Source organism: Vigna umbellata, chromosome 5, assembly GCF_029865625.1.
Source record: "Vigna umbellata cultivar VRB3 chromosome 5, Vumbellata_1.0, whole genome shotgun sequence".
Lineage (NCBI taxonomy): Eukaryota > Viridiplantae > Streptophyta > Magnoliopsida > Fabales > Fabaceae > Vigna > Vigna umbellata.
Window position 1 is genome coordinate 48,510,537 of NC_142169.1, and position 22,947 is coordinate 48,533,483.

Here is a 22,947-nt window from a genome sequence, read left to right on the forward strand (position 1 = left end):
TTAGGGGTTTTGATTTCTTTGCATGATTTGATGATATATTTGATGTTTGAACCGATTAAACTGCATGATTATGAACTGGAAAACTGAAAATTGCATTTGGGTGGAGTTAGGAAAGCTTTAAAACAGGTTTTTCAAAAATCTGCAGAGTTACCGCTGAGGGGTAAACTGCCGCTGAGCGGCACTCTGCCAGATTTGGTTTTTCTGGTTTTTTGTGTTATGGAATGTGGTACTGGTGGCGCTGAGGGGGAATTCTGGCCCTCAGCGGTGGTTTAGCTTCGAAAGGAGTTGTGTTATGTGTTTTACTAATGATTAACATCATGTTCAGTGGTTTTGTATTTGTGTTTTGAATGTAGGAATGGCATCCTCTTCAGGAAAAAGATTGAAAACCATGGCAACCAAGAGAAAGGAAAAGGAACCAGAGCAACCCCACTCTAGCAGGTTCCTCTCTAGGAAACATGAGAAGCACTTTAAAGTGGTTCAGGACAGGAGACTTCTGATGGAGAGAAAGGTTGGAATGATACCTAACCTTGCTCCTCAATTTGGAGAGCAAGTTTTAGGGAATGACTGGGGAAAGCTAGCCACTTATCCTGCACCTGCTAACATAGCTGTGGTTAAGGAATTTTACACCAATGCAAAGAAGATTGGTGATTATCCAGCGGAGAATTATTTGGGCTATGTCAGAGGTCATGCTATTAGGTATGATCCTGATTCTATTAATAACTTCCTGGACACTGTGTGGGCTGGTGAGTAGTGCCAGTTTGCTCTTTGCATGGAGGAAGGTGCTGATTATGAGGATGTGGAGAGAGTATTGTGTATACCTGGAGGACACTTCCAAAGGAATAGATCTGGCTCAGTGGTTAACATTAGGAGGACGGATTTGACTCCTCTTGCAAAGTATTGGATGGCGTTTTCTCATGCCAACATTCAGCCATGTTCACATGTGTCAGATATTACTCTCAGCAGGGCATTCTTCATCTACTGTGCTATCAGAAACTTGAATGTTAATATTGGGCAGGTGATAGTTGATGAGATTAGTGAGTGCGCCAATACTTCAAACAACAAAGCACCACTAGGACATCCTTCTTTGATCACGCACCTTTGCAAGATAGCTGGGGTGGACACTTCTGCTCCACCATTTGAGAGGCCAAGAAAAGCTAATGATCAGGCCGATTATAGACAGTACTGTGGAGGTGATGATGCAGCTCAGCCAGTTCCACCACGCCGGGCTCGTAGAGAGAGAGGGCCAGCACAGAGCCCGACATCTGCTGATACACATGAAGCAGAACCATTCCAGATGAGGGACATGTATATGTCTCTTATAGGTGCTCAGTTGCAGTCCATTCACAGAGGGCAGGTGGCCACTGCTGAGATGATTGTGGGGATGTATGATACACCTCCAGCCCACAGGTGGACTATGGATGAATTCCATAATGTGGTAGCTTGGCCAGAGGAGCCAGTGCATGGAGGAGGAGCTGGAGCAGCTGAAGCTTCAGCTAGAGAGATGGAAGAAGATGAAGCTGATGATGATGATACATTTGAAGATGATGAAGAGGAAGAGGAAGAGGAAGATACAGAGGACAGCTCAGACTGATGAGGAGCTGAGATAGCATTTACTGATAAATGCTATCATATGATTATGCTTTTGTGGTTTAAGTTTTCTGAACTTATTTGTTTTTGTTTTTAGATTAGGGTTTGATGTACTCTATTTGAAACCTGGTTTCTTGTGATGGTTTGCTATTAACTGTGATTGTATCATAAGTAATGCTGAATGATGCTTATGATTGATTGATGTTGAGATAGATGTGCACATTAAAATGCTTATACAGGTGATTCACAAGCTTTGTGAACAAATGCATGATATCATGATTGTGATTGTGGAATTAAGCAGGATGTGTATGTCAAAGGTGAATGAGCTTATATGTGAGATTTTGAGCTCCAGAGTTGTTATTGTTGAATGCTATTACTTTGAAAGCATGAATGATTTTGCCCAGGTTTTCTATGATTGAATCAATTGCTTGTTTTGCATCATATGATCAAGGCCATTTGTTGGAAACCTTTTTATTGGCCAAATTTGTAAAAATTAGCCCACTAAAAGAGAACACTTTGTGTTCAATCCTTTTGAACCCTTAGCCTTGAACATACACTGAAACCTTTGATTGAAAAATATTTACCTTGAGTTAAGTAGAAGATCTTGTGTGGTATTGTTAAATGTTCAAGTTTGGGGTTGTTGGGAAAACATGAAAAGCATTGAGCTAAGAGCTAAAAAGTAAGAATATGCAAAGAAAAAGAAAAGAAAAGAAAAAGAAGCAAAGCTCAATGCAAAGGCAAAAGAAAGTTGGGAATGAATAAGATGATTGTGTTGTTATGATTCTCTTAACTCAAGGATTTTGTGATCCAGAAAAACCAATTTTCTTGTTAGCCCAGCCACATTATAAGCTATAGAAAAGTCCTTGTGATGATGCATGCTTGTGAATGTTTTTGATTGTGGTAAAATGAAAGGCAAAGTTGATTCATATGACATTGTGATAGTAGAGTGAATGAGTGATCATCTCTTATACACTTGAGTGTGAGTGAAACACTTGACTTAGTGAGGAAATATTACATGAACACATGAACATCCATGCTTAATTGATTGATCATTCATGAAAATAGCATTTGTTGGAATTTAAATGACTTTGTGAACACTAAAGCATGTGCACATCTTGATTAAACTCTGGGTCATAAGTTTGAGTGAAGTTGTTACTTATCTTGAAATAGAGGATTTTTGAATGAGTGAACCATCATATGAATTGGTTGAAGATTGAGTTACATCTTATTTGCTTGAGGACAAGCAAAGTTTTAAGTTTGGGGTTGTGATAACAGTTGAAAAACTGTTATTTTTATACTTAAAATTGACACTAAAAGCAACCTTTACACTTAGAAACTAGCTTGAAATCATGCTTTTCTTTATATTTTTGGAAATAAGAGAGCTGGATAGGTTTATGCTTGATTTCAGTGTTTTTGTGCAGATTTTAAGGTGAATTTGGTGAAAGAAGTGAAGAAGGAGAGAGATGAAATCAGAAAAGACATCAAAAAGTGCAAAAGGAGAAGCCGAAATCACCGCTCAGCGGCAGTTTACCGCTGAGCGGCACTCAGGCATTCACGGGAGATCCGCTGAGGGGCAAAATGGCCGCTGAGGGGAGAAAACAAATGCTGAGCGGCACTTTAATGGGCTTGGACCTAAGTTTTTGTAATTTACGAATGGTATTTAAGCTTTAGGGTTTCCTAGGGTTAGGTATCTTTGGCTGGAACGAAGCAAACACTCTCTCTTCCACCCCTTTGAAGGAGGATCTTGGATGCTGAGGCTTCCTCTTCACCTTTTTAGGGTTTATTCTTTCATTCTTTCATTGTAATTCATCTAGGTTCACCATGAATATGGTGAACTAAACTCTGTATGTTTGTTGGGGAATCAATGTAATCTTGTGAAACTCTCATATATGGAATCTGTTTTTACATCTTTTAATTAAGACTTATGCTTTCTTTTCATCATTAGTTAGGGTTTTTCCTCTTTGCTTAATGCTTGCATTGTTTAACTCATTCGATGCATGATTATTGGTTTTGTCGATACGGGCACGTACGGGGAAGTCTAGATCCGGGGAATTTCTCCCAATATGATATTGGTTGTCGTTAAGCTCCTGCACTTATGAACTGATAATTAGGAATGCTAGGAATTGTATGAACTCGTGATTAGGGAGAAGCCTTCTAGAAAGGTACTTTAGAGAGTGGCATTAACAATGATGATTTGAATGTTGAATTCCTAAAATATATGAGAGTGGATAAGATGAAATTGACCCCCAACAACAACATATTCATACATTAATATCATTGAAAGTGTTTATCTTTTGCTTTTTGCCATTGATCAAAACTTCATGCATACATGTTTATTTTCTGTCTTGCATATTAAACTCCAAATATTTTATCTGTAAGTCTTAGCTAATTAAGAAATCACATAACTAAACTAGGCCGTGAGTCCTTTGGGAAGAACGATACTTGGTCTTACCAAGTTTATTACTTGAACGATTCGGTCATACTTGCCGATTGAAAAACAAGTTTGTGACATCATATTTTGGTGTTCATAAATTTGTCCATCAGAGGCACTAACAAAATAAGCAGTATTCACAAAATCAAAATGGGTAGACATGGAAAAAGAAGAATACTAAAAATCACGATACAAATAAAACACAACACATTTATACATGCAACACCCACACACAAAACAGAACATCACATCACATCACATCACATCACAAGACAAAACACAACACACACAAACACAACAAAAACTTAAGATCGAACCATTGGTCCCCGGCAACGGCGCCATTTTGATGAGAGGGTCGCACCTCTCACAAAAGTTGTGCATAAAAGAATGCAGTATAGTACTAGGAAGTGACTCCTAGGTCGTCTCTCAAGGACCAAATGTGGTTCAGTCTCAGATCAAACACATAGTGGGGGGATTTTGAAAGATTGTTTTTGTGCGGATAAAATTAAATTAAACTGACTGGAAATTAAACACGACTGAATTAAAAACGGCGAAGTAAATTCTAAAACAGTAAAATGAAATTAACACAGTGAAAATGAAATTGGAACAGTAAAAATTCAAATAAAAAAACATAGAATAGGAAATTGTTTCCCTCATCCAAAACCGTAGCCTTGTTTGATTTTTTTTTTTTAGTATGCAAAGTAAATAAAATTTACTATCCCTCTAAGCCATCAACGTGCCCTTTCACTCATGGGAGCCGTGCCACTTCTTCATACTTCCCATTCCCATTCTAGCTTCCACCTTCATTTTTTTATTCATCATGGCATGTGTCATACTTCTAGACAATCCTTTTTCTAATTTTTCACACAACGAAATGAACTCTTTGACCACTCCCTGCACCGTTCTATACTTCATTCTAACAAAACCAAAGACTTATCTCTTCCTAATAATTAAACAAATATCATACCCCAGTGAATATTGAATGTGACATGTAGTGACAAATGCTAGGCTAATGAAATAGATATGCAACAAATAAACTAATCATTCAAATACAATTCATAGTCGAATTGACACTAGATAAAAACATTAACAGCAAAGAGAATAAAGCTACTTCAGTCAAGCTTTCGAATGTATACAATAAGAAAGTGATTCTTAGTTCAAGCATTAATAAACAAACCAAACCTATTCAAACTAAGCTCAATTCCTTTTGGACACCGTGCTTACAGAAAACTCAACCGGAGGCTCTTGCTTGGTGGCAGCTAAACGCATTTCTCCTTTCCTTCCTCTCTAACCAGTTTGTTTTTCTCCAGAGAACTCCAGCCAAGAGAGTAGTGTTCAGATCCCAAGTAGCAGCCCTCCAACAAAGACGTTCACAGCCAAAAGTTTCAAAACCAAAAACCCAGAGTGTGTGTGTGTTGCCGTCAGTCCCCCAGAAAAATTTTTAGAACTACCATCCTCCTCCAAAAACCTCAAGACTGAGAGTGTAAAAAAAAAGGTACCCCTGCAAGTGGCGGCTGGCCCTTCTTCTCCGCGTGTGAATAAGAGTGAATGACCCCCTAAAAACCAGCATCCTCTCCTTTCCGTAGCTCCCTTTTTTTTTCTTCCAGCACCACCTCATTTCTGCTCCCTGTTGGACGTGTGCTGCAGGCCGTGTGCATCCAAATTGCTGAACGTCACCTCTGCTGGACCGAGAGTTGCACCCACAAGCTGCTGTGACACTTCCAAGAAAACGTGGCAGCACCTCCAATTCATTTTCTCGGCTGGACCATGTGCTAGATGCACCCCCAAACTCTCAAGCACCACGTCTTCACAGCTGCTGGGCTTGCTTGCTTCTGGACCGTGTGTTTTTTTCTTTTTTTCACTTGTTGATTGTTGCATGAAGGAATAAATGGGTGCAGGCCATGCTGGACCATGTGGTTGCTGCTCACCGTGTGCACCTCTCCAAATGAATCCAGCTTTTCGATGTGCACCCCCAAAATTGAAATCCACACCTCCTCTCTCATCTTAGTTTAAAATAAAATTGATGTGGCATTTTCTTTTGACCTCCAAATGTCCCAAATATTATCCAACAATTTTCCTACAATTAATAATGCAAAATAATAAGCTCAGATAATTCAAATTAGTTAAAATAAGAATTCCCGATCAAATTAAGCACAATTAGGAAAAACAAGAAAATACCGGACGTTTAAGCATAATTCCCCGACTAATTCTAGCACATTAAACTAAGTGAAGTGAGAAAAATATTGGTTCATCAAAATAGACCACACTTAGTCTTTTGCACTCCTGGGCAAAATCAAGACGCAAATCAAGGAATAGTTCAAAGGACTTTTAAGAAGGTGACACAACGTCGACACACAGAAAATAAAGACTCACAAGGAAACAAACAGAATTACACATTCCTCAAGAAATCTGGACAAAGTAAAGAAGTAGACAATATCCAACACCAAATCAAAGAAAACAGATACTCATGAAATTATCCAAGCATTTCTAAGCATGGCAAAACAGTTGGATCAATGCTGGTTTGACCTCCATGTTAGCTGCATTGACTCTAGGTCTAACTATACTGTTAAAGTGCTGAGGTCCAGTTGTATTGGTGTAATCAGCAAGAGTTCTTCTGATATTATTGTTCTCCATATTTTCTAGGCTATGGTCAGAACCTTGTGGTGATGGTTGCAACAGAGTTTCCGGAGGAGGGAAAAGTTCTCTAGATGTTCGGATTCTTCTCCTTCGTCTACTCTCGTCTAAACCTTCAAGAAGAAGTTCTGCAGTTATCTTGCTCCTAGTTCGAATTGTCTCCTGCATACACAAGAACACAAAACCCTAGAATATTTGGTTAGCACAAAAAGATATAGGAGAAGATATAAGATTCAGAGAATAAAATAAAATAAAATAAAATAAAATAAAATAAAATAAAACAAAAACAGAAAAAATAAAAACAGAAAAAATAAAAACAGAAATTCAAAATGAAAGTCAAAGATAATCAATAATCACACAAATTAACCAGTTAAACCACGAGTCCCCGGCAACGGCGCCAAAAACTTGATGACAAATTTATGAACACCGAAATACGGCGCCACAAACTTGTTTAACAATCGGCAAGTGTGACCGAATCGTTTCAAGTAATAAACTCGGTAAGACCAAGTATCGTTCTCCCAAAGGACTCACGGCCTAGTTTAGTTATGTGATTTGTTGATTATTTTAGACTTAAGAACGAAATAAGTGAAGTTTAATATGCAAAACAGAAAATAAACATGTATGCATGAATGTGATCAATGGCTAAAACAAAATACAAACACTTCAATGGAATATATGGATGAGTATGTTTTTGGGGTTATCAATTTCATCCTATCCACTCTCATATACTTTAGGAATTCAACATTCTTTTCATCATTGTTAATGCCACTCTCTAAATTACCTTGCAAGAAGTCCTATCCCTAATTACGAGTTCATACGATTCCTAACATTCCTAATAATTAGTTCTTTTAGTGCAGGAGCTTAACGGCAACCAATATACTATTGGGAGAAATTCCCCGGATCTAGACTTCCCCGTACGTTCCCATATCGACAAAATCAATAATCATGCATTGAATGAGTTAAACAAAGCAAGCATTGAGCAAAGAAGAAAAACCCTAACTAATGATGAAAGAAAGCATGTATCTCAAATAAGATGTTTAAACACTAATTCCATATATGAGAGTTCCACAAGACTACATTGATTCCCCAACAACAATACAAGGTTTAGTTCACCATATTCATGGTGAAACTAGATGAATAATAATGAAAGAATGAAAGATAAAACCCTAGAAAGGTGAAGAGGTAGCCTGAGCATCCAAGATCCTCCTTCAAAGGGGTGGAAGAGAGAGTGTTTGCTTCGTTTCTGCCAAAGATACAAACCCTAGGACGTCCTAAAGCTTATATACTATTCTAAAATTACAGAAAATTTAGGCCCAAGCCCAAAAGTGTGCCGCTCAGCGGTAAAGTACCGTTCAGCGGTAAGTGCGTGAGTTGGTTTCTTCCCCTCAGCGGCCATTTTGCCCCTCAGCGGATCCCCCGTGAGCTTCTGAGTGCCGCTCAGCGGTAAACTGCCGCTGAGCGGCAGTTGTGGCTTCTCCTTTTGCACTTTTTGATGTCTTTTCTGATTTCATCTCTCTCTTTCTTCACTTCTTTCACCAAATTCACCTTAAAACCTGCACAAAAACACTGAAATCAAGCATAAACCTGTCCAGCTCTCTTATTTATGAAAATATGAATAAAAGCATGATTTCAAGCTAGTTTCTAAGTGTTAAAGGTTGCTTTTAGTATCAATTTCAAGCATGAAAATAACAGTTTTTCAACTGTTATCATCCTACACAAAAGATATAGTCGAACGGTATAAAAGCAAGACCAAACGAAAATGAGAACTGGAAAACTAAACAAATTGATGCAAAACAAGATCGAACGGTAGCAATGAAAACACGAACAGTGTGAAGTATGTAAAGCTGAATAGTGTAAGAGCGGAAAAGAAAAGTAGAAGAAAAGTATAAAACCGAACGGTCATAACAATAAAGTGTGTTGAGGACCGAACGGTTTAAAGCAAGCTAGCTAATAGAAACGAAGTGGGAAAATAAACACGCATAAGCCGAACGGTACTTAAACAGTAAAATGGAGACAAGTTAAAACTCAAGAATAACCGAACGGTAAATAAGCAACCAATTGAAACTGATCCACTCTTGCCACTTATCTTGGATCATTTCAAGCGGTGTGTCTTCAATTTCCTAAGTTTTGCTATCCTTTCTCTCTTCTAGTTTAATCTTTTTCATTCCATTGCTTAATTTTCTTGCTTAGTCTTAGGCTTACTTCTTTTTAAGCATGCTATTCCATATGAGGTTGGAAGGGATTTAATCGGTTGAAAAGATTTCTAGTCGGTGCGAAAGAGGTTGAATCGGTGGAAAAGCAGGACTAAAGGGGGAAAACCCTAGAAAAAGGGGGAAAACTAGTGATGAACCGATAAATTAGTTCAAATGTGAGAATGATCGGCGGAAAAGAGGTTTCTATGGTTGAAAAGGTGGATGCAAAGAGAAATACGAAGCAAAATGGTGAATTTGTGAGAAGGAGAAGGTTGACGAATGATGAAGTATCGAGTTTTGTTCTGATTATATGACTAAAGAAAATCCGATAGGAGTTCCTCAAACATCATGGTTGAATAAATGTTCTATAACTAAAAGCATTTGGATGTGAATGTGGTCACGAAAAATCATGAAGAATTGATGCAAGCACATCTGTACATATTAAACAACACAAATGAGGTGATCCCATTTTTGCAAGTACACAAAGTCGTTGCAAAGGACAAGTATCCAAGACAATAAGAGAAATAACAGTTGATGGAGCATAACAGAACATTCTTGTCATCGTTCAAATCTAATGTTTTGAAAGAATCACAACCATTTGAGACTTTGTTGTGGCTAGCAAATGGTTTAAAGTTTAATGTCGTATGTTGTACATGCTATGAAATTAATAATTGTACATTCTATACGAAGACTTTGGATAATAAAAGCATAGTACAAAATAGTAGCGTCAGTCTAGAAGTTGAGTCGCTACAATTTTCCACATCGAACGATCAAAATCGTGTACTTTGATCAAGGAGAGATATTATGGTAGAATAGAAGATGTAGAAAAGGATTGATGTGCAATAGAAATGCAGTATAGACTAGGAAGTGACTCCTAGGTCGTCTCTCAAGGACCAAATGTGGTTCGAGACTTAGGTCAAAGACGCAGTGGGGGCGGGGGGTGGGGGGGCTTTGAAAGTGTTTTTGTAAGGAGAATTGAAGTACATTAAAACTGGAAATGGAAAACAACTGAACATAATAAAAAACTTTAAAGTAAATGAAGAAAACATGCAGACCGAACAATCCTACGACGACCAAACGGTTCTAAAGCGGAGACCGAACGGTCTCTAAAGAGGAAATTGAAATGCAAGAAAGTTTGAAACTGAACGGTAAAAGCTAACTGAACAGTACAAGCAATGACCGAACAGTTCTACAACAACCGAACGGTGTTAAACAAAAATGGAAACGAGTTAAAACCTATGAAAGCCAAACGGATAAAAGCAAAAGTCGAACGGTCCTGACGAGGTTACCGAACAGTAATTGAAGGAAGGAAACTAGTAAATGCAGCCGAACAGTACAAGGACAAACTAAACGATATTAAAATGTCAACAGAATCAAACAGCTAGAATGAACTTGCATATGCAAGAATGTAGCAAAACAACAAACCGAGACACTAACCTTTGACTTGTGTGCTCTGCTTGTATGCTCCCAGTTTAGACGACTCGGTTGCCTTCGGTATTGGCTGTTCGGTGGACCTCAGTCTTGACCGCTGGTCGACTTCGTGAAAAAGGGGGGAAGGTACCTGCAAAAGGCACTCCGACGCTCAAGTTAGGCGTAGGTTATGGAACCTTAGATATCAAGAAAGTGATTTTGTTATCACTATGGAGTATTTTTTACTGTGAGTAGCACATGATTTACCTCAAACCTAAACCCTTATTTATAGAGTTTAAAGGAATCTGACCAATTAATTTACTTATTAATGGTCATTAATGCAAACATTAACTGTCTAACGGTAGTCGTTACCACATTTATTTGTGCATTAACTCTGCTCAACAGTTGTCGGGACCGAATGACTGAGAGACCTTTTCTCGCATGCTGACAATTCAGTTCCTTAGGGTCGTATGTTGTCCTAACCAATCGATAACATATGAGCCCAAAATGACATAGAGGCTCTCCTGCATCTGATAACGGTTGTAAATACCGTTATTTGTGATATAATTTTGATACTAATTGTGCCCTTTTCTGCTTAGAAACTTGCTCGGAATCGTGTTTTTCTGTTAAGTTTTATGAATAAGAGAGTTGAGGTTGAATTCAATGATTTTAGGACTAATTCTCCTTGTTTTGATAGAAAATGAGATAATACGGAAAGCAGGGATGAAGTTCCATGGAGATGAAGCTTAGAAAAGCCTAGAAAAGCACCATAAGGGAAGAGTGCTCGAAGCTTGGGTGCCCTTTTTCGAGGCTTGAGCATAGAAAACCACCACTCACCGCCCAGGCACCCCTTTTAGGGCGATTGAGCACAGAAAGCTCGAAGCTTGGGCGTCATCTGGAAGGCTTAAGCGTGGCAGACCACCGCTCACGGCTCGGGCACCCCTTTTGGGGCGGTTAAGCGCAGGAAGCTCGAAACTTGGGCGTCATATGGAAGGCTTGATCATGGAAGACCACCGCTCACTGCCCGGGCGCCTAAAGTAGGGCACTTGAGCGCCAGCGACACGGGCTTGGGCTCTGTTTCTGTTTTGTCTTCGCTCTATTTAAAGAACCCAAGCATCCTATGTTTTGTATCTCTGGCTGAAGCAACTCAACAACACACTCTTTCACTCTCTGAAGGCGGATTTGGATGCGGGAGCTTCCATCCTCTACTTTTCGGGTTTTACTTTCGCATGCTTTTCCATTATTCATCTAGTTTCACCACATCTATGGTGAACTAAACTCTATTTGTTCTTGGGGAATTATGTAACCTTGTGAACTCTCATGTATTTGAATTGATTTCTTAATAACACATGCTCTTTCATTAATTGTTAGAATGATTCATTTGTGCTTATGACATGCTTTGTTTAACTCATTCATAGTATGATGTATGAATTGCATGAGTGCCGGGAGGTTCCTTACAATTGAGGTTCTTATTGAATTCTCCCATTAGGAATATTTCTCAGGGATGAGGGTATGAGTCGAGGGTATGAGTCTTGGTCGTCTTAAAGCTCTTGATCTTCACATTTAATTGCTAGGTGATGCGGTTATCGCGGCCCATCAAATTTTATGTGCAAATAAGAATGCAGTATAACTAGGAAGTGACTCCTAGGTCGTCTCTCAAGGACCAATTGTGATTTAGGTATTAGGTCAAACATGTAGTGGGGGGTTGATGAAGAGCTTGTGAATGCGAATGAACTTAAATAAGACACGAATGCAAACAGAAATGTAAAAACAGTCTCAATTACAGAATTAAAGCGGTTGGTCACTTAAGCTAACATCACAACTAAATTAACACAGCTAAACATAATAGACAACATTAAAGTGAAAAGTGTTTGAACCAATTTAAAATGCAACATTAAGCTAAACAATTAAATGCACACTGAGAATGAAGACACCAATTTAAAATGTTGAGTGCACCGCTCCAAATTAAATCACCTTTTACACCTCTCTATAACAAAACATTCATCTTCCCTTTGTGAAAATAAATACACGCGTCTCTCTCCAAGCCAAAATGAATAAGTGCATTTCTAACAGGCCAAAAACGGATTCTTCTCCTTTTGGTGGACGTGAGAGCACATCTATTCCTCATTCACCGTGCACAATACAACTACTCTCATCTAATCAAATTGCTGCTTTTCCTTCCAGCCGTGACACCACTTCTTCCACCTAATCTCCCCATCAAATTAAATAAAAGGATTGCATTGCTATACTACTGCCAAACGTCCCATCATTCAGCGCTTTTCCCTTAAAAGAAAATGAAGGCTAAATATGCTAAAAAGAAATCCCATCCAAACCGTGGCAACATTGTCCAATTGAATGTTCCATCATCAATCACCGCATCTCAAAATGAAGATAATGAACGCTCATTCACGAAAGGAGCACTCTAGGACGTCACCAGACCGTGACATGTGCACCTTCCAATGACTCAACGCCTACCTATCTTTCAAGCCAAAACGAAACACCTCTTCTTTTAGGTGCGGCTGCTGCTCTCCAAAATTCCTCCCCGCTGCTTCTGGAATGAAATGCTTTTTCCTCAAAAAAAAAAATCCAATCACTGCCCTAGAAGCAAGGCCAAAAGAAAACCGAGAGAGTGGCAGCTGGGTCACGTCCCAGCTCTCTCCTGTGAACACTTGCTGCTCCAAAGTGCTGCTGCTGCCCAACACACGTACAGGCCGAGACACCACTTCACTTCTTCCAGCTTAACGCGCACACACTGTTGTTCTCCATTCAAGACGTTCCCGTGAGCTGCTGCTGGACCGCTTCACTAAAAGCCAAAAGTTGAATCGCTTTTCTCCAAATAAACAAATGGACAGCTCTTCATTCTTCCGTTAAACCAAAATAAACATTCTCTTCTAAAACAAAATCAGCTTCACATCTTCTTCACGTGCTTGTTGCTATCATTCTCCCAAGTAGAAAAGAAATGAGCTTCTAATTTAATTCTCAAACCGTGCACTTTTCATTGAATGAAAAAGTAAACAAACATTGTTCATGAATCTAGCGCTTGGAAAAACGAAATAGAAAAGCCAAAAATGTAAGTGTGCTCTCTATTCATCATTCAAGAACCACGTTTTTTCTCAAAACCAAGAGCCGAATCCGAGAGTAATTCCGTGGGGGGTGGCGGCTCCTGTTTCCTATGCCGTGAGTTCTCTTTTAGTAGGGTGGGGTGATGACAAATTTATGAACACCAAAAAATGGCGCCACAAACTTGTTTAACAATCGGCAAGTGTGACCGAATCGTATCAAGTAATAAAACTAGGTAAGACCAAGTATCGTTTTCCCAAAGGACTCACGGCCTAGTTAGCTATATGATTTATTGATTATTTAAGACTTGTTAACAATTGATTGTAGGGTTTAAATGCAAAAGACAGTAATTAAACATGTATGCATGAATGTTGATCAATGGAAAAGAGGAAAACAAACACTTTAATGATTTAAATGGATGAGTATGTTGTTGGGGTTATCAATTTCATCTTTTTCACTCTCATATACTTTAGGAATTCATCATTCTTTTCATCAATTGCTAATGCCACTCTCTAAATCACCTTGCAAGAAGGCCTATCCTTAATTACGAGTTCATACAATTCCTAGCATTCCCAATAATTAGTTCTGAAGTGCAGGAGCTTAAAGGCAACCAATATGCTATTGGGAGAAATTCCCTGGATCTAGATTTCCCCGTACGTTCCCATATCAAAATAATCAATAATCATGGCAATGAATGAGTTAAACAAAGCAAGCATTAAGCAAAGAGGACAATCCCTAACTAACGATGAAAGAAAGCATGTATCTTAATATAAGATGTTAAAACACAAATTCCATATATGAGAGTTTCACAAGACTACATTGATTCCCCAACAACAATACAAGGTTTAGTTCACCATATTCATGGTGAAACTAGATGAACATTAATGAATGAAAGAAAGATAGAACCCTAGAAAGATGAGGAGGTAGCCTGAGCATCCATGATCTTCCTTCAAGGGGTGGAAAAGAGAGTGTTTGCTTCGTCTTAGCCAAAGATACAAACCCTAAGACATCTAGGTCTTTAAATAGGACATAAGAATAATAGAAAACGGGTCCAGGCCCAAACAGATCATAAAATCGCAGAAAACTGGCCCAAAACTCGTTTGTTTGACTTTTTCAGTATTCTGGTTGACTTTTCAACATTCTGGTTGACTAGTTGACTTTTCTGGTTGACTGGTTGACTTTTCTGGTTTCTGGTTGACTTTTCAGCATTCCAATCATTCGGTACTTCAATTCTTCTTTCAAATCCTTCAATTAGCCTACAAAATCAAGGGAATCTTGCACAAAACCATTAAATTCACTTTCAACTCTCTTATTCACAAAACTAACATAAAAATATGAGTTCAAGCTAGTTTCTAAGTCTTAAAGGTTGCTTTTGGTATCAATTTTAAGCATAAAAATAACGGTTTTTCAACCGTTATCACATCCCCAAACTTAAAACTTTGTTTGTCCTCAAGCAAACAAGATGTAACTCAATCTTCCATCAATCCATATAATGGTTCACCACATTCAAAACTCCCGTTTCAAGACAAGTAAATACTCAATTTAGCTCATTGCAAAGATTTCAATCAAGACATGCACATGCTTTAGTGTTCACACAATCACATACTATCCAACAAATGCTACTTTTCATGAATGATCAATCAACTAAGCAAAGATGTTCTTATATGTTCATGGAATCTTTTCTCTCTAGATAAAGTGTTTCACTCAAACACACAAGTGTATCAGAGGTATTCACTCATTCACTCTACTATCACAATGTCACATGAATCAACTTTGCCTTTCATTTAACCACAATCAAAAACACCTACAAGCAAGCATCATCACAAGGACTTTTTTTATGGCTTATAATGTGGCTGGGCTAACAAGAAAATTGGTTTTTCTAGATCACAAAACCCTTGAGTTAAGAGACTCATATAAACACAACCATTCTTACTTATTCCCAACTTTCCTTTTTCATTGAGCTTTTCTTTTTCTTCTTTTCTTTCCTTTTTCTTTTTCTTTTCACATAATTAATTCTTAGCTCTTAGCTCAATGCTTTCAATTTCCCTTTCATAATTTTCCAACAACCCCAAACTTGAACATTTGTCAATACCACAAAATATTTTCCACTTAACTCAAGGTAAAGCTTTTCACAAGGGGTTTTCAAATTATGTTCAAGGCTACGGGTTCAAATGATAGAACATATAATGCTTTCTTTTAGTGGGCTAAATTTATGAATTTGGCTAATAAAAGGGTTACCAACAAATGGCCTTGATCCTATGATGCAAACAAGCAAGTAATTCAATCATAGAATACCTGGGCAAAGTCATTCATGCTTTCACAGTAATAGTATTCAACAATAACAACTCTGGAGCTCAAAACCTCACATATAAGCTCATTCACATTCCACATATAACATCCTGCTTAGAATCATAATCACAATCACAATATCTTGCATTTATTCACAATGCTTGTGAACCACCTGTATAAGGATATGATATGCACATCTCAACATCAATCAATATTAAAGCATCATCAAGCATTAATTACTTATCAAACAACAATCATAAGCAAACCATCACAACAGACAAAATTTCCAATTGAGTACATCAAATCCTATTCTAGAAACAAAAGTGATTGATAAAACAAATCCTGCTCTAGTGCTTTGAAAAACTCAGCCCCATCAATGATGCTCTCTCCCAACCCCAAACTTAGATGGAAAACTAGTGAGAAAGTGAGTGGAAGGGAGATTTTTTAAAGAGGAACGAAAGGAAAAATGTAGAGAACCTTTGGAAAAGTGTTTAGGAGTGTGTGTGCAGAGAATAATATGAAAATAAAGGCCAAAGCGTGACTTAGGGTATAAAAATACCATAATGGGCTCGGGTTCCGCTAAGGGGCAACCTAAGCCCCTTTTACGATACCACCGCTCAGCGGCACTTTCGTGTTGTGCTTTTCTTCTTCCTAGCTTACCCTAGGTGCCTTCTACTCATGCCCCTCACTTGCTCCCTGCAATTAATTTCTCAGATCACTCAAACATTCAATCCCTATCATGCAACTAAAGCAAAATCAAAACAAACAATACAGATAAAATCAATCAACTGGGTTGCCTCCCAGGTAGCGCTTGTTTAACGTCACAAGCCTGACCCAAAATCCTCCAGCACCCTTCAGTAGATGCAAATCTTTCTTACCAACACCCATCAGTAGGTGTATACAAACATAGTATCCTTCAGTTGATACTCTTCTGCCTAACATCCATCAGTAGATGTAAACCCTGTAACAGACTTATAACAAAAACAAAAATACCCAAAAGTTCAAAATTACATCACCAAACCAAAAATTAAAAGTTCTTAAATCACTGGGTTGCCTCCCAGCAAGCGCTCTTTTAACGTCACTAGCTTGACCCAATAAAGCTCATGTTCCATCTTCTTTTTCTACTGAACTTCTTCAGAAATTTGATGAAACCAGGAACCTGTTGCAGTGTCTCAATCATAGGAACTTTAATCTCCAATTTCTTGAAGATTTCCATAAAGCACTTAAATTTCTTTTCCTTCCTATGATACTTCTTTAGATGAAGATGGGGTTTTTCATATGATTCCTTCTTCTTTCTTCTCATCTTCTTTTTCTTACTTCTCTTCTCCCTAAATTTTCTCTTTTTCTTTTCTCTTATTTTTTTTCTTCCCTTCTCTTTTTCTTCTCAACTTCTTTATTTTCACACAAATTTTCTTTCTCTCTTCTCTCTCAATGACTTCTTTTTCTTTTTCTTCATTTTTATCTTTCTCACTCAACTCTTCTTTTTCTTTTCTCTCTATCTTTTCCTCATCTCTCCCTATTTTTCTCTCATCAAAAATCTTGTCACTTTCAGTGACAATGGCTTGACCTTCCTCCTTAGGGTTAACTTCAGTATTAACCTTAAAATCGTTCAATCTCTAACTAATGTAACGAAGGTTCATCTCCATTCTTTTACATGATGCTTCAATGTTTTTCTGAGTGGAGCTGGACACCTGCAAAAACTGTTGAAGTGTGTCCTCCAATGTTGGCATTCTTGCCGATAGAGAGGGTTGTTGTTGCCATTGTTGTTGTGGTTGATTCTCAAATTGCCCGGCAGCTTGCCAAAATTGACTTTGATCCATGCTTGAGTGAGGTTCCCACCAGTGGTTGAGATTACTTTGGTAGAATTGAGTGCCCATATAGTTAAATTCTTGTCCGAATTGCATCTTGCAAGCATTAGGCACAAAACTCTAGAAATTATTTGTTAGCACAAAAAGATGGAGAAAATAGATAAAGAATCAAAAGATATAATTGAAAAGATATGAAGATAGGAAATAAAAACAAAAAAAAAAACAAAAAATAAAAAAAATAAAAACAGAAAATAAAATAAAATAAAAACAGAAAAAATAAAAAACAAAAATTCAAATTTCAAAATTCAAAAACAAGCAATTTGAGCATCGCTCTTAATTTTAGCAATTTGAGCACGCGATGCTAAGGGAGGAAAAACATAAGCAACCAAATAATTGACAATATTTGCAAACCAAGGGGTAGGGTAAGAAAGTGAAACCGTCCATAAGCTTTCATCAGGAAAGTTATCCTGGATAGGCAAAACATTGGCTTCATCCTCAGCTCTCTCAATCCGGCTCAGGTGGTCAACAACCAGATTTTGTGCTCCACTCCTGTCTTGGATTTGCAGATCAAACTCTTGGAGTAGGAGCATCCACCTAATTAATCTAGGCTTCGACTCAGCCTTCTTCAATAGAAACTTTAGAGCTGCATGGTCAGTGGAAACAGTGATAGGAGAACCAAGCAAATAAGATCTAAATTTGTCAAGAGCAAACACAATGGCTGAGAGCTCTTTCTCAATGGTGGTGTAGTTTGCTTGGGCAGCATCCAAAGTCCTGGAAGCGTAGCAGATCACTCGAGGCAACGTATCAATCTTTTGTGTCAAGACAACCCCCAATGCATAATTGGATGCATCACACATAAGCTCAAAAGGGGTTGTCCAATCAGGTGCCTAGATGATCAGAGTGGTGGTCAAAGCTTCCATCAGGCGGTCAAAAGCCTGTTTTCATCTGTCATCAAAGTCAAACTCAATGTCTTTCTGTAATAGTTTGGACAAGGGAAGCGCTTTCTTGCTGAAGTCCTTGATGAAGCGCCTATAGAAACCTGCATGCCCAAGAAAAGATCGAACCTGTCGCACGTAAGAGGGGTAAGGCAATTGCGAAATCACAGATATTTTTGCAGGATCTACCTCTATTCCCTTCCTTGAAATGATATGCCCTAACACTAAACCTTGTTCAACCATGAAGTGACATTTCTCAAAATTTAGAACAAGGTTGTTATCAATGCATCTTTTCAAAACCTTTTCCAAACTGTCTAAACATGTATCAAATGAGGATCCATATAGTAAAATCATCCATGAACACCTTTATGCAACTTTCAAGAAAATCGCTAAAAATGCTAAGCATGCACCGTTGGAAGGTACCAGGGGCATTGCACAGGCCAAATGGCATCCTCCTATAGGCAAAAGTGCCAAAGGGGCAGGTGAACGTGGTTTTCTCTTGGTCCTCAGGAGCAATATTGATTTGAAAATAGCCAGAAAAACCATCAAGAAAGCAATAATGAGATTGACCTGCCAGGCGCTCGAGCATCTGATCAATGAATGACAGGGGGAAGGGATCTTTCTTGGTTGCCTGATTGAGCCTCCTATAATCAATGCAGACTCTCTAGTTGTTCTTCACTCTGGTAGGAATCAACTCATCTTTCTCATTCTTTATCACAGTGAGGCCAGTCTTCTTGGGCACAACATGGATCAGGCTTACTGACTATCTGATATGGGGTAGATGATCCCAGCTTGCAGAAGCTTGGTCACCTCCTTCTTGATAACATCCATAATCACGGGGTTTTGCCTCCGTTGTGGTTGCCTAACCGGCTTTACCCCCTCTTCTAGAAGAATTCTGTGCATACAAGTAGATGGGCTAATGCCAGGTATGTTAGCCAATGTCCAACCAATGGCCCTCTTGTGCTTCCTCAGCACACTCAACAACTTCTCCTCTTGAACAACATCAAGGGAGGTGGAAATGATCACAGGTTTCTTCTCATCATCCTCCAAGTAAGCATACTTGAGGTTATCTGGAAGCTGTCTCAACTCAAGAATAGGTGCCGCAAGTCAGATTCATTTGTACTTCCTACAAAGTGGTTAGTGCATCCTGACTCCAAAGAATTCACAGGTAAAGGCGGAACACCTATCTCATTAGGCTCCAAATCCATATCCATAACAATTACATTATCAATATCATCAATATCAAGAACATCATCAACATCATGGATATCAAAATCCTCTTCAAAATCAACATCATTCTCAAATTCAGATTCAATGCATGTATGTAGAGAAGATAGAAAAGAATGCTCTTTCTCATGCAAAGAACCAAACTCATCAACAACATATTTATCAATAATGTCATCCAACATGTCAATCTTAAAAACAGAATGGTCCTCAACTTGGAACTTCATTGCATCAAGAATATTAAAGTGAACCATAATATCAGCAAATTCCATGGATAAAGTTCCAGCATACACATCAATCTTGGTTCGGGCAGTTTTCAAAAAGGGTCTGCCTAAGATTATGGGAGCGGATCCATGAGAGAATCCGTCCTCCATTTCCAAAACATAAAAGTCGGCAGGAAAAATCAGCTCACCAACCCTAACCAAGACATCCTTTATGTAACCTGTTGGGTGGGTAACACTCCTGTTTGCCAACTGAATGACCACACCCGTAGGTTGTAAAGGGCCAAGAGACAAGGATTTAAAAATTGAAAGAGGCATGACATTTATGGAAGCACCCAAATCAAGCATGGCATTTTCAAATTTACTATTTCCAATCATACAAGGAATGCAAAACGTACCCGGGTCCTTGCATTTTTCAGGAATGTGCGAGACCGACTTACCAATAAGCGCAGATACATTCCTACCCGTGTTGATTCTTTCATCTCCTTTCATTTTCCTCTTATGCGTGCATAGGTCCTTTAGGAATTTTTCATATCTAGGAATCTACTTTATGGCATCAAGTAGAGGTATGTTCACCTCTACCTTCCTAAAGGTCTCCAATATTTCTTTGTCCACCTCTTCCATCTTTTTGCTAGGCATCACCTTTGGAGGGAATGGAAGAGGAATCTGGTGGGGCAAGGTAGGAGATGCGCTGGGTGTGGTAGAAGAAGAACCACCGGAAGAAGAAGGTCCACCTGCCTCAAATGTCTTGCTTGGACCAGCCTGGTCCTCTTTTCTATGGGAAGTAGCAGGTGAAAGTTTAGGAGGTTCAGGTGTCGGAGATGGCATGGTGGGCACAAAAATTTGCTTCCCAGATCTGAGGGTGATGGCACTAACATTCTTAGGATTCTGCATAGTCTGGGATGGCAATTTATCAGAATTCTGAGACTGTGCCTGATTCAGCTGTGTGGCCATCTGTCCCATCTCATTCGTCAAGCTCTGGATGGAAGCTTTTGTCTCCTGGATTGAGGCCCTTGTTTCTTGCTGAAATTGCATGTTTTGAATAGTCATCTGCTTCACCAACTCCTCCAAGGTAACTCACAAGAAGAAGTGGAAGGTTGAGAAGCTGGCTGGGCAGGAATCTCTTGTTGTTGCCTTTGAAATCTTTGAACAGGAGGAGGCACATATCTATTAGGACCTGCAACATTCTGAAAATGAGGTGGTTGCTGCTGTTGATGTGGAGCATTGTTCCATCTGAGATTAGGGTGATCCCTCCACCCTGGGTTGTACTTGTTGCTGGACAAGTCATAGTTTTGCTGTTCTTGTGGTTGATGTTGATGTTGCTGCCTGTTGTTGTAAATATTTGTAGCATAAGCTTGAGGTGCATCAGGGGTATTAGGTTGTTGTAGAGAAGGACAAGCATCAGTGTAATGGTCACTAGAAGGGCAAATAACACACAACCGTGTAATAGAAGCAGATGAAGGTGTCGGTCTCTGATTGGATGCCAACTGTGTCACCAAACTCACAAGAGCGTCAAGCTTGCCTTCCAATTTCTTATCTATGGATGATGAAGGGTGGGTAGCAACATCATGAACTCCCCTGACCACAATAGAATCATTCCTCACACTGAACTGCTGGGAGTTAGAAGCCATCTTCTCAATCAATTGCCTAGCTTCAACAGGCGTCGTGTCACCAAGCGCTCCACCACTAGCAGCGTCAATCATACTTCTCTCCATGTTGTTCAATCCTTCATAGAAATAATGGAGAAGGAGTTGCTCGGATATCTGATGGTGAGGGCAGCTTGCACATAACTTCTTGAATCTCTCCCAATACTCATTCAAGCTCTCTCCACCAAGCTGTCTAATCCCAGAAATTTCTTTTCTGATAGCTGTGGTCCGGGATGCTGGGAAAAATTTCTCCAAGAAGAACCTCTTCAGATCATCCCAACTGGTGATGGATCTAGGTGCCAAGTAATACAACCAATCCTTTGCTACTCCTTCTAGTGAATGAGGGAATGCCTTCAAAAAGATGTGATCTTCAGGAACATCTGGAGGCCTCATGGATGAACAAACAATATGGAATTCCTTCAGATGCTTATGCGGGCACTCACCTGCAAGGCCATGAAACTTGGGCAACAAATGGATCAGTCCAGTTTTGAGAACATACGGCACGTCCTCATTAGGATATTGGATGCACAAGCTTTCATAAGTGAAATCAGGTGCAGCCATCTCCCTAAGAGTCCTCTCGCGAGGTGGAGGTTGTGCCATATTGTTCTCAGTGTGGTTAAAATGTGCAGATGTAGATGTTGATGGAGATGAAGATACAGATTCAGAACCAGATGCAGTAGGATGCAGAGTATCTAATGGAACTGACTCAAAAACAGACTCTAAAGATAAATTTCTAGAATGCCTAACTAACCTATGAAAAGTTCTATCAATCTCAGGATCAAAGGGTGGTATAGGCCCAGGATTTCCCCTAAAATCATAAAATGATAGCACAAAAATTGCCAACGCAAAAAGCACGCCGAACAAATAAAACACACACATTAACGAACACACAAAACAAAACATCACACTCACAACACAAGACAAAACACAACACACACTAACACAACAAAAGACCTAAGACTGAACCGTTGGTCCCCGGCAGCGGCGCCAAAATTTGATGCGGCTGTCGCGGCCCATCAAATTTTATGTGCAAATAAGAATGCAGTATAACTAGGAAGTGACTCCTAGGTCGTCTCTCAAGGACCAATTGTGATTCAGGTATTAGGTCAAACACGTAGTGGAGGGGTTGATGAAGAGTTTGTGAATGCGAATGAACTTAAATAAGACATGAATGCAAACAGAAATGTAAAAACGGTCTCAATTACAAAATTAAAGCGGTTGGTCACTTAAGCTAACATCACAACTAAATTAACACAGTTAAATAGAATAGACAACATTAAAGTGAAAAGTGTTTGAACCAATTTAAAATGCAAAATTGAGCTAAACAATTAAATGCACACCGAGAATGAAGACACCAATTTAAAATGCTGAATGCACCGCTCCAAATTAAATCACCTTATACACCTCTCTATAACAAAACATTCATCTTCCCTTTGTGAAAATAAATACACGCGTCTCTCTCCAAGCCAAAATGAATAAGTGCATTTCTAACAGGCCAAAAACGAATTCT

At 39.0% G+C, this 22,947-nt stretch overlaps 1 non-coding gene and 2 pseudogenes across 1 annotated transcript; 1 reads left to right on the top strand and 2 right to left on the bottom strand.

Moving 5' to 3' along the window:
- Positions 1–16,844: 16,844 nt before the first annotated feature.
- On the bottom strand, positions 16,845–17,507 carry LOC148198510 (uncharacterized; annotated as a pseudogene).
- Positions 17,508–18,352: 845 nt separating this feature from the next.
- LOC148198511 (uncharacterized) lies at positions 18,353–22,316 on the bottom strand (annotated as a pseudogene).
- On the top strand, positions 21,553–21,660 carry LOC124844565 (small nucleolar RNA R71). Its single transcript, XR_007029374.1, has one exon. It is a non-coding gene; the product is annotated as a small nucleolar RNA R71 (small nucleolar RNA).
- Positions 22,317–22,947: the final 631 nt, after the last annotated feature.